The following is a 13,515-nucleotide window of genomic DNA, read 5'->3' as shown; positions in this document are numbered from 1 at the left end:
ATGGACGACTGCCTAATACAAGCGGACAACAAGACAAAAATAATAAAGGATTTGGCCTATGTCATACAACTGCTGCAAGCCTTGGGATACACAATCAACATACAGAAGTCAAGACTAGTGCCATCCCAAAGGATAACATTTTTGGGTGCAGAACTGGACACAACAACTCAGATGGCTTTTCTCACAGAAGAAAAACAAAACCAACTTTCAGTCTACTTCACGGCATTGACAAGACAAACTCAGCTTACTGCAAGGAAAGTCCTGCAGGCCCTGGGCTACATGGCATCTTGCATAATCTTGATCCCACATGCCAGACTGCATATGAGAAAATTACAGTGGTACCTAAGAAATGTATGGTCTCAACACAAACACAGTCTAGAGACCATGATACCAATCATTCCATGCCTGAAAAAAGAATTCCTGTGGTGGGCTCTGGCCTGCCAGACCAACAGCGGGTTGCCTTTCCACAAACCACAACCAAGGCAGACCATCACCACGGATGCCTCAGACCTAGGCTGGGGTGCACACATGGAAGACAAGTGTATCCAAGGCCTATGGTCCCAAGACCAGCTGAAACTACACATAAATCTAAAGGAGATGCTGGCAGTGAAACAAGCAATACAGGCATTCAAATCATTCCTCAAGCAAGGACACCTGCTGATAAGGACGGACAATACCACAGTCATGTGGTACATCAACAAACAGGGAGGCACACATTCCTACCCTCTATGCCGGATGGCAATGGAACTGTGGAACCTAGGCCTGAATCTCAACATTCAACTACAGGCCAGATTTGTACCAGGAAAAGAGAATTCACTAGCAGACAAATTAAGCAGAACTACCACGGATGCTCACGAATGGATGCTGCATCCAGATATCTTCAAAACCATAACAAAGAAATGGGGAATGCCAGAGATAGACCTGTTCGCCTCCCCACTCAACCACCAACTGAAGAAATTCTGCTCAAGAGAATACCACCCACAAGCCTGGAGAGTGGATTCCCTTTCTTTCAGCTGGAAGGCCCTGACACTTTATGCCTTTCCACCTCTCCCATTGATGTACAAAGTTCTACTGAAGATCAGGGAGGAACAGCCAAAGGTAATTCTGATAGCTCCAGACTGGCCAAGGCAGCATTGGTACCCGCTACTGAGAAGTATGTCTCGGACGAACCCATGGCCTCTACCTCTATGGCCTTTACTTCTAACACAGAACAACTACAAGACCCTACATCCAAACTTGAAAACGCTGCAGCTAACTGTCTGGAAAATTGCATAAAACAAAACCAACCTGTTTTATCCCAGAGGGTCAAGGACATTATCCTGGAGGCTCGCAGACCCTCCACAAGGAAAACATACTCAGCCAAATGGAAGAGATTCCTCATTTGGAGTGCATCAAAGGGAACAGATGTCATGCTTGCAAACCTAGCACACATCCTAGAATACTTAGCAGAATTGTTCCACAATGGCCTGTCCTATTCTTCCATTAAGATTCATGCTTCAGCAATTTCAGCAGAGTACAACATGGATCCTCCTATCTTCTCAGGCAATTTTTAAGAGGGATCAAAAATGTAAAACCTCCAAGGAAACCACCTCTGCCTGCATGGGATCTCAATTTTGTGCTGGAAAAATTAACACTTCCACCTTTTGAACCATCTGCATCAGCAGACTTACAGTTCTTATCTTGGAAGACTGCCTTCCTTCTAGCAATCACTTCAGCAAGAAGGGTATCTGAGTTACAGGCATTAATGGCAGTACAGCCTTTCCTTATCTTTCACCAGGATAGGGTGTCTCTCAGAACCAATCCTACTTTCATGCCAAAGGTGGTATCCAGGGTATCCTTGAATCAAGCTATTCATCTGCCTACGTTCTTCCCTAACCCTCAGAACAGGGGGGAAAAGCTACTACACACCTTGGATGTACATAGACAACTGCGCTACTACCTGGACAGAACTAAGACCAGCAGAAAAACTGATCAGCTTCTGGTAGCATATGCAACAGGAGTGCAAGGGAAAGCAATTTCCAAACAGACAATTTCAAAATGGATAGGAAATTGCATTCAATTTTGTTACTGTTTTCATGGAAAGTCAACTCCTGAGAATATCAGGCCTCACTCCACAAGGGCTACAGCCACCACTACAGCTTTCCTACGAGGAGAGGCTACCAAAGACATTTTAGAAGCTGCTACTTGGAGCTCCGTGCATACATTTGCCAAGCATTACAATCTTCCTTTATACTCCAGATCCCGAGCAGGCTTTGCAACTGCAGTTTTACAAGGGATCTTAACTACACCATCTTTATCTTAGTGCCTCCTCCCCCAGTTTGGCTATGGTATTCTACCTATATGTTATGACTGCAGATGCATCCTTGAAGGACATAGTACAGTTTTGTACCTACCATAAATGTAGATGTCTGATAGGTATGCATCTGCAGTCAGGATTACCCACCCTCCTTCCCCTCTGTGGTATTCCTAGGGTGCTTACCCCTCTTTCAGCTAGCTGGGGGAATCTATTATGGTGTATTTGTTTGTATGTATATATATATATATATATATATATATATATATATATATATATATATATGTATATATATATTTTGTTTGCTACTGTTTGGAATTTACAACATTATCCAAATTTAGCCTTCCTAGAGGGCACCTGGCATCTGGGGCAAGAAACACTGAGGAAAATGGCGTCGGCTGATGCCTTTATACCCCAGGAGCTATGACGTCGGGTGAAGTGCGACATCAGCCGAGGCCAGACCTAGACTTTGGAATCGGGCCGACCGAGGGCTGCCTGAGGCAGGACAACCCATATGTTATGAGTGCAGATGCATACCTATCGGACATCTACATTTATGGTAGGTACAAAACTGTACTTTTCTCACCGGGCCTCCTCTGAAAATGGGCTCTGTCCCAGTCAGACTTTCCTGGTATACAAATGTTAAATAAATAAGTAAATAGAAGGACATAGTGTAGTTGTGTAGAATTTTATGATAACGATAGATGTCCTGCTCTTCACTGTTGCAATATTCAGTTTCCTACCCCCTGGACCTTTTCCTCTTCTGATGTACTGCTAACTTCTTTTCATTTATTTCCTTGGGTTGGCATTCCCACTGGGGCATTCACGTCTGAGGATAGTTCGTCTGGATGTCGCTTTTATGTCCTACGTATGCAAGGTGCATACTTATGGTGTACCTTAGGTAGTAGAAGGCTTTGGTATACTGGCTTGACGTCAGGCCACCCAAGGCAGGGAATCCCTTATATTAAAAATACCGCAACAGTGAAGAGAAGGGCATCTATCATTATGGTAATATTTTGCACAACTACACTTTCTCATTGCATATTGAATATCATTTTTAGAAACAGAGCATCAATTCGGTTCTGCTGTTCTGGAATATCCTTCCATGAAGGCCACCCAAGATAATTGAAACTGGGGACTCTGTCCCATTCATTGAGGAACGAATGAAAATGACATCAGATCTGATGTTGTTAATCTTCACCTAATCCTGGACGGTGGGTTGTGTTCCGAACCCTTGGAACTGACTCAGCCGTTATTTTCCAGCTCGTGCTCTCCAAACTCCTGAGCCTGGCTCTACCCATAATGCTCCTCACAGAGATTACCTCAGATCTCGTTTGCCGTGTCACAGACCAGATGTGCCTTTATTATCTCTTGAGCCTTGGCGAATTTTGTGAGTTGTAAAACTTATTTTTCTATATCTCTACTTATAAAATCTGTAGTACTTAATTGTCTACCTTGTCTAAGCTACCTGCTCCTCTTCTAACCCTTTTTTCTCTTACCATGAGGTATTTCTCCTACTTACCATTGTTGGTAACTCTCTCTTTCTCTCTTTACCCTTAGGGTATTCTCATTACCATCATTGGTATTTTTCTTGCTTCCTTGCTTTTTTCAAAAAAAAAAATCTCTCTCTAATCATCTTCTAGCCTTCTTAATTCAAATATGTCTGACAAGAAACAATCTCCTATGAAGCCTAAGGGCTCTTCAGGTTTCAGGAGATGTACCAAGTGTGAGGGGAAAATGCCTAACTCTGACGGGCATACCCTGTATGTATATTGTTTAGGCGAAATACATTTGCAAGAAAATTGTGCTTTTTGTCTTGGATTTTCCTCCCGTACCTTATTGGAAAGAAAGAATAAGCTGTTGTTGAAAGGCCTGTTAAAATTTCCTTTTGACAAGGCCATTTCTGGATCTAAATAGAAAACTGGGGAAGCGGGAACTTCTTCCCACAGTTAAAAAAAGAGACCATCGGTTGAGAAAAATTTCTAAAACTTCTTCAGCTCCAAAAAGTTCTTCAGCACCCGGAGAATTGTCGGTGCCTAGCAAGACACCTTTGGAACACACTGTTGCCTCGGCTCCAACTGAGCCATCGGTACCTAGGACTTCAAAGTTGCCTATTGCACCAAGGATGTCGTACTCTCCTTCTGTAGACCCATTTAAGGACACGCCTTTCATGGAAGTCAGATGGCCCAGATCTCCTTCCACAGTATCAGTGAGGTCTACTAAAAGTTTATCGGAACAGGACATTATAAGGTTAGTGGACCAGCTGCTAGTGGCAAGAGGATTAACTTCGGTTCTGAGCAAAGCCGGCATCGAAAGTGCTCGTTCAATGACACCTACATACTCTCCTCCTCCAACTCTCTCTGAGCCCTTGGAGTCCTTGGTTCTAACACCCGCAGCGCCGATTGAGTCGGTTCCGACAGCCTTTCCATCTTCGGTTCCGACTACAGCCTGAGTTTTTCCAGATCTGCTGCACTGGAGGACTCCCGGGGTCGGGACTCGATGGTCGATTCCAGGATGCATGATATTTTTTCGGCTCTGTCTGAGCCATCCATGCCTCTCGGACCATCAGCCCTTGTAGTTTAGACTCAGGCTCCAGGTGTGAAGGCTTTCTCCTCGGTGTGGGGTGTGACCCCGGTTCTGAAGCAGTCTTTTTTGGTTCCGGGCTCTCACTCCTCTATGAGGGGGCCTGCCTTCCATATCATGGAAAAGGTGCTATGCCTTGGAGATTCTCAGTCGTTCTCTTTCCTTTCAGGGCAAATATCTTCCCCTTCCTCTCAGCCGGAACTGCCATTGACCTCGTCCCCTGGACAAGAGGGTGCAAAAGCCCCAGGTAACACCCATGCTGGTGGTTACCTCTTTGGAAACTTCTCCGGAACTTCCCCCTGAAGAAGTCCCTGGGAAGAGGAAGTGCAAGAGGAAGCACCTCGACTCCCCAGAGGAGTAATACACCAAGGAATCTGACTTTGATGAGGGTGAAGATTCCCCAAGGTCACCCCCTGAAGATGTTTCCTTTGGAGACATCCTTGAAGTAATGAAACAGAGGGGTGACTGGTCATCCACACAACCTTCCAAAGACGAGTCAGTATACCTGGAGGCTTTTCGCACCCAACCCTCCACTTCTTGGCTTTGGATTTCTCCGCCCACTGACGAACTGGTGAAATTGATCACCCAGCAGGCTTAGAAGATACCCGACACCATAGAGCCTGTTCCCAAAAGGCCTGACCATATTTTGTGTGCACCAAAGAAGGAACCACATTGGTCCAAAGGAATCCCTGCTGATGCTGTGGTGGTAGCAGCAGCCACCAAAAAAGAACTCACAGAAGAGGGTCACACTGTACATCCTCCTAACAAGGAGTCCAGGACCTTGGATAGATTTGGGAAGCGTGTTTATGCTTTAACAACCTTTGCGCTAAGGTCGTTGAACTATATGGCATACATTACCAGGTTACAAAGAGACCTAATTAAGGAACATTCTAACACCCTGGCAGGAGCAGTGGCTGCGGAGGTTCAGAATAAGGTCTCCTCCCAGGTTGCAAGCCTCAGATCCATCTCCAATTCGTCTATGAGGCTCATAGCACATGCAGCCAAAGGGATGTCCAGAGCAGCGGGTTTAGGCATAGCCATCAGACGGCATTCTTGGATGTGCTTATGTGACTTTGCGGAGACATTCAAAGCATTATTTCTCAATGCACCCTTTGACAGATCTACACTTTTTGGCCCAAAAGTTAAGGAAACTCTGACCAGAAGTGAGCAGGATGGCAAGACCCTTTCTGCCATGGGCATACGTTTCTCTACTCCTCAGCGACCCTACTTGAGGAATCAGAGGATTGGGAGACTATGGTTCAAGAAATCCAAAGGGCCTTTCTATGATTCATGTGGTAAGGATTTCCCCCAGGGCAGAAGGGGAAACAATGAAAGGCGCCACCCTAGGGGCCGGAATGGACGGCATTATCAAGGGTCCAGGGAAGCCTTCTGTGGTACTTCCTATCAGCATCCCTGAAGGGATGCCCGACTGTCTTCCTCTGAGCCTTACCTCTCTGGACTACATGAAAAGAGACATGGAGGAGCTCTCTGATCACTTAGCCCAGGCCGGTATGACCCTGACCCTGAATAGCATCCTGCTCTCACCAAGAATGATATCATGGTATACAGAAAAAAGTATCAGTTTCAATGGTTGGCTAAGCTTCTGGTGTCATTCAAATGGGATCCAGTGTCTGTCAGCCAAGGATGACGTGCTCGACAAGCCACGCTGCTTCGCTAGAGACTGCTTGCATCTGTCACCCTTAGGCTTTCGAATACTGGCCAAGGCTCTTACCCACCCCCATAGTGCCTTTTTTAGGCAAGGCTCAAAAGACAAATCCACCGCTGTAAATAGCACAAGTAACAAAAAACTGAGGTAATGCTACTCAATGCCAGAAGTCTAAACCTGAAAATGCACGCACTCGAGGCACTCCATCAGTATGGAGAAAATCAATATATGTGCAGTAACAGAAACCTGGTTTAAGGCTCCAGAGAGCACCCAAGCACTACCAGGCTACAACTCATACTATACATTTCGACCACAAAACCTGGACCGAAATACAAAAGGTGGGGGAGTATCCATATTCATCAAGGATACCCACACCTCCAGGTTAGTGGCACAGCACGATGCTTCAGAGATCATCCACATACTACTAACAATGGGCAAAACTGCTGTTCAAGTTATAGCTTGCTACAGATCACCCACCATGTCCCAGGACACCCACTCCGCATTCCTGGAAACACTGGGAAACATAAAGGTCCTACCAAACACCCTGATATTGGGTGATTTCAATTACCCAAACATTAACTGGGAGAACTACTCAAGTACAAACTCCCTTGCCCAACATTTCCAAGAATGTATAAACTCAAACACCCTGGATCAACTGGTCAACACCCCCACCAGAGGTGACAACATATTGGACCTGGTCATCACCAACATGAGCGACTGGTGTTCCACACCGGAGTTCAGCCCCTCACTGGTTAGATCGGACCATAAACTAATCACTCTGGATATCCACATTCTGCCCCCACCCCCGGTCAAAGAAACCACCGTGAAAAACTTTTAAAAGCAAACTTCATGTTACTTAAGATCGAGGTGGGAAGTTTTAAAGCTCCCATGCTAAAGGGTAATGCTGTCCAAGCTGTAAAATCCTTTACTAAAGCACTCTACGGGCATCTGCAAGAATGCATGGATCGTGCTATCCCAAACAAAACCAAGACTCACTCCTCCAAGAAAAGGAAACCAGTATGGTGGACCCCTGCCATAAACAAGCTGTACAATAGAACGAGGAAACTAGTACAGAAAAGAGTAAAATCCCAAGAAGGGAAGACATCCCTGATCAATATCAGCAAGAAACTACATTCCCTCATAAAATCATCCAAGGCTAGCTTCGAAAGAAAAATTGCCATGGACTCTAAAGATAAGCACAAGGCATTCTTTAGCTATGTCAAGAATCTAAGTGACAATTCTCAGATCTGCTCGGAGTTAGTACAGAATGGCACAAAATACACTGAACCGACCGATATAGCCAACATCCTGGCAGACAGGTTCAGTGCAAACTTCACCCCCAAAAGGGCTCATAACTATACCAGAAGAATGTAGTGCCCCTGAAATCACAGACACTCAGGTTAAAACAGCCCTCTCCAAAGCCAAAAACACAGCATCAATGGGACCGGATGGTGTCCCAGGCTGCGTCTTACACAAGCTCAAAGATGAACTAACCCCTCACCTTAACACACTGTTTAAACTCAGCCTCTCCATAGGCTACGTGCCCACAGAGTGGCGCACAGCAGTGGTTATTCCACTCCACAAAGGTGGAGCCACAACGGACTCCGGGAACTATCGCCCTATAAGCCTGACTAGCTTGGTCTGCAAAGCTATGGAGCGCATCATCATGGATCTCATTAACAAAGACATTGGAAACCTCCAAACACTGGACCCTACCCAGTTCAGCTTTAAGGGCAGATCATTCTTCCTAACCTGGTGGACTTCTTTGAGACAGTTACCAAGGCTATAGACGAGGGAAAGGTGGTCCACACAGCCTACCTAGACCTTGCAAAGGCCTTCGACACCATTCCCCACTCAGGTATTATAGACAAGCTCACCAGCCTGAACATAAACCCCTACATCACGAGATGGGTTGCCAACTGGCTCACAGACAGAACCCACATGGTAAGAGTTGCGGGAGCTAGGTCTGACTCTAAACCGGTTACAATTGGCATTCCCCAGGGCTCAGTCCTAGGACCCCTCCTGTTCGACATATACTTCTCAGAGGTACAGGCAAGCACAGGAGGACTATGGCTGACAACTGCAAACTAGGGACTGTAATTGACTCTCCGGCTGACACAGACATCCCAAATACCTGGTGTCAAAATCATGGCCTCAAGCTAAATGCCAAAAAGTGCATAGTCATCCCCTTTAGAAAAAACAAATTACCCACAAACTACCACATAGGTGGTAGCCCCCTAAATACGGAAGACGTAATAAGGGATCTGGGGACCCAAGTAGATAGTAACCTGTCCTTTGATAATCATATTGCCAAAGTGGTTAGAAAATCCTTCTATGTGGCCCACCTAATCACAAAAGGGTTTGCATCCAGATCAAAAGAGGTCATTGGGCCCCTCTATGCATCACTCATCAGACCCATCATAGAGTACAATGCCCCATTTGGGATGTACCTTACAACAACTGAAAAGACCACAGAAGTACTTCACCAAGAGGATCACTGGCCTCAAGCAGATGCCCTATGCAGCTCGACTGAAGAAACTACAGCTGTACTCTGTTGCATACCGCCTACTCAGAGGTGATCTCTGCCTGACATACAAGGCCATGTCCAACCGAGAATTGATGGACATGCTCCACCTAAAGAAAACCATATCCTCTCGAGCCACACGCTCCAGGCATCTAAACCTCACCACAACAAATAAATAGGACGTGCTGGAGGGATAGATTCCTGTCCCAGAGACTTCCCATGCTCTGGAACAAGATTCCAATCTACATTAGACAGAGCTCCTCGCTAGTCATCTTCAAGAGAAACCTTGACGAGTGGATGGGAAACAAAGTTTACCCCAGGGATCACTTCAATGGCTCTGCTGGACAGGGGCACAGGGAACTAATCTAAGGGGGTGGCGAAAGCCAACACATTCCGGCTAGGCTTATAAATGCCTTCGGGCAGATGGCCTAGTACCTGCCTATGAATCTATAACACAGCTAACTTGTCCAACTTGTTAAAGCTAGTTTCTTAACATTGTTTAGTTGTTGACTTGTCACTTTTTTTCTGGACACTATATTTAATTTTTTTTTTTTTTTTTTGGTTTGTTAGTTTCTGAACCATTTTTATATTAAATTTTGTTAGCTGATGATTCACTGAAAGTTCTTATTTCTGAGATGCCCTTCCATTTTTCACAGTTTGTCATTATACCTCATGAGTTCATCCTATTCTTGTATTTTTCCTTAAGACCTTTTCTTTTTTGCTCGGAATGTCATCATGTTCCTTTAGAGAGAGAAAGAGAGTGTGTGTGAGTGTGTGTGTGAGTGTGTGTGTGAGTGTGTGTGTGAGTGTGAGTGTGTCTGAGGTCATCTAATTAATCTCCTTTTTCTGTTCCATTTACAGTCTCATTATTTTGGAACTTGACTGCTATAGTTCCAGGTCTGCTTGGTTCGCTGTCAGTATTCTAATTAGAAAAAGCTCCTTGTGGAATTACTCTTGTCACTTGAGTTGAAGAAACATGCTCTTTAAGCATTACATCTGTGCACTTCTGTTGCAGTTGCAGACTAACCACTGTACCCTCCATCTCATTTATATGTGCAAGATTCTTATTATTGGCTTGTTTATAGTAAGTGGCACAAATAAATTGGCAGCGTGCATATGTGAGGTCAGTGCATTTCCAAACAATCCTCTTGCTGTCCTTTGCGCAGCACATGTACATCATATTATGAAACACCCAGTATTTTCTTTAATAACTATGTCGCTGTCTTGGAATCCTACTGTATAAAGTAAGTAGTTGGTAAGTATTGATAACTGCTATATATGCTGCAGACTATCATTTAAGGACTGTTAAGTTGCTGTAATTGGTATTAACCAGTTTTGTTGCATACATTTCAGCATTTAGACTACTAGCTGTTGTATGTTAGTAGATTGGCTTTGACCAAGTCTCAGAAGTTTATGTAGTGAAAAGCATTACATTGCTTCTATTTTATCAATGTTTGTTATCCATTTTTTTTATTTGTAATCTTCATACTGTAGAAAGAAATTAAGTCATTTATTAATATAACTACTGATAGCCCACATCTGCTACCTCTTTCTAATGTCTTGCTTACCTGTCCAGTGTTCTTGTTTTTCAGGTATGTCATTTTAGTGTAAATATCTACTCGGTCCCTTGTAAGTAAATGTGCTCCTTTGCAAAAAAGGTTGTGGATTATAATCAGCATCATTTATATCAGAAAAAAATGTATGCTAATCAAAGTTATCTTATTCTGTTAGCCTTTTTAAGTTAGTAGAACTAATATTTCAAATAGTGTTTGATTTGGGACCTTTGTCTTTTATTACTTTTGGCTTTTTCTCTGAATGTGGATGTAAGAGGTTGAGAGCTATATCTGTGAAAAATAGTGTGCAGTGTTACAGTATAACTTAGTTTCTGTAGTTTATTCTCTGTTTCCTTTGTATATGAAATCCAGAAGTGTGGTATTTGGAAGTAGTACAGATGGGTGCATTTCACTATGTTTGACTTTGCAGAGGAGGCCTACAGTCTTGTGCTGTAAATATAAAAATCTGTGGTGTATTAGCTGTTAAGTATCATTCAGATGGAATAGTACAGCATTTGCATGCATGTGGAAAAAATGCAAGGAAGATTCAACAGAGCATTTTCCATTTTAATAGTTGAACAGGTTTCTGGAGCATAGGATATATTCATTCGCATAGTCTTCCTGAAATCAACTTGCAGCTGTACAATAAAACAGTGCTAAGAGTTCCATCACAATTGCATAAGGACCAGTGAGGGGCAGCCACATTAATTTGGTTCATGTGTAGTATATGAAGCAGTATTTCCTGGATTTTTTTAGCAGTACAGAACCTCTTATGTCCTGGTCCAGTGGCCTTTTGGTACTATTGGACTGCACTAGTCATGAAATACCATTGATGTTCATCGTGTTACCCTGCTGCAGTCATCACACTTGGGTTATCCTGCCGTCAGGCGGTCCCGCAGTCGGCCCGAGTTCCAAAGTCTTGGTCCGGCGTCGTTTGCTGTCGCTTCTTCCCTGACGTCTGTGCGCCAGGGGTATATAAGAGGCATCCGATGCCATTTTCTTCAGTCTTTCTTGCCATGCGGTGCCCGAAGCAGAAGCAGTTCGCAAGTGCCTGTCGGCCGACACCTGAGATTTTCGATTAGAATTTCAGTCCGAAGTCTAATAAAGCTAAGTACCCCGTTGGGGAGCCTTTTCTTGCCTCAGTCCGATGTCAGAAAAAGTTAACAATTTCATTTCTTGTGGGAAGCAAATACCTCATAAGAACTTCCATTCTTATTGTATTCCTTGCCTAGGCCCAGACCACGATGTCACAGGTTGTCTGTTTTGTGCTAGGTTTAATAAATGAACTATCAAACGCTGTTTTGACTTTGCTCGACATTACTTTGGTAGGAAATTTAATTATATCATGTCGTCGGAGCAGCCGACGACCGGCATGCATAAAATACGCAAGGATAAGGACAGGCAGCCTAGGAATAAGCCAGACTCCGAGGCCTCTGCTGGGCCTGTCGCCGGCTCTCCGATTTTCAGTGAGGTGCCTACGCAGCTCCTGACGATCGCAGAATTGGAACCCCAGACAGCTGCGGATTCTCAAGCAGAGTGTACTAGGCCGACGCAGCCATCCTTATTAGGCCCTTCCGACACCGGAGCAGAAGGAGACCCGGTGCAGTGGAAACACCTTCGGTTGCAGAAGGTGTCTTCAGACCGACTACACTCACCATTAAATCTTATGCTAAGCTTAAAACTCCTTTAAAACCAAAAAAAGACTGTACATCAGTCTGCAGTTCAAGGCCCCATGCCTAATAAGCAGATGCTTAAGATGGCTGAAGATTTGATTACCCTAATCAGGGGTTCCCATCCCCCTCCAGATAAAAGACCAAGACAAGAGGAGGATTATGCTTCCTCTGACCAGGTTTCTATTTCCCAGATTCTTCTGAGGAACAGGATTACACTATTCCCCCTTATGAGGACTCTGATGCTGAAGATTCTATTCCTTCAGCATCTCCCCCTGAAGACTACTCCTTTGGGGAAACTTTACATACCATGAGGGAACATTTCCACTGGGAAGGCCAGGACTACTCTGATTCTAAGAAAAGGCTCCGAGAGTTCCTTTTACTACCTCAGCACAGACCACTTGCTATCCCTCCAGTTTTGGATATTGTGGATGATGTTTACTTGGAGTCTAGTCTAAATCCAAACTCTCTACCTCCTGCTCCAGCCAAACCAGACAGATACTACAGAGTACCAGACTCACACAAATTCCTTTATAAAAGCCCTGTGGCTGACCCAGAAACAATTTCCCAGGGTCCTAAGGGAGCTAAAGCTTCTATGGCTAAAAATCCTGTGCCCTCTAAAAGGGATTCCAGAGCCCTAGATCGATGGGGAAAGAAAATATACACCTCAGCAACTCTGGCTATGAAAGCATTAAATTGTCAGTTTCACATGCTGAAATATCAGCAATTCCTAATGTCTCAATTAAAACAAAAAATGAGCACACATACAGAACAGTCTGAATTCAAGGAAATGCAGGATCTGTTGCATGCAGCTGAACAGGTGGGCAAACATACTTTACAATGTGGATTTGATTCATTGGAAGCTTCCTGTAGAGCAGCTGTTACTGGGTCTGTCATACGTAGACATGCTTGGTTAAAAGAACAAACCCTACCTGATCATGTTAAAGCAAAATTATTGGATGCACCTTTACAGCAGGATGTATTATTTGGTGTCAAAGCAGAAGAGGTTTTAAAGAAAATGGAGGATAAGGCAAAGTCTATGCAGACGGTCAAGTATTTTTTACAGGTACAACCTCCTCGTTTCAGCAGAAATTGGCCAACAAAAAACTGGTCCTTTCCAGCTTCTGACAGATCACAGAGGGGCAAATATAGATGCCCAAGGGGAAGAGGCCAGTCACAAGGCCCTTACAAACCTCACCAATGGGGTACTGCTACCCAGAAAGGAG

General features: G+C 44.3%; 1 protein-coding gene across 1 annotated transcript in view; it reads left to right on the top strand.

Annotated features, from left to right (window-relative positions):
• Window positions 1-13,515, top strand: part of EFR3A (EFR3 homolog A) — a 2,300,516-nt gene that overhangs the window by 391,670 nt on the left and 1,895,331 nt on the right. The window lies entirely within an intron of this gene.

Source organism: Protopterus annectens, chromosome 3.part1, assembly GCF_019279795.1.
Source record: "Protopterus annectens isolate FY-2018-M chromosome 3.part1, PAN1.0, whole genome shotgun sequence".
Lineage (NCBI taxonomy): Eukaryota > Metazoa > Chordata > Ceratodontiformes > Protopteridae > Protopterus > Protopterus annectens.
The sequence above is the reverse complement of the archived record's forward strand: the minus strand, read 5'-3'. Positions and strand labels throughout refer to the sequence as shown.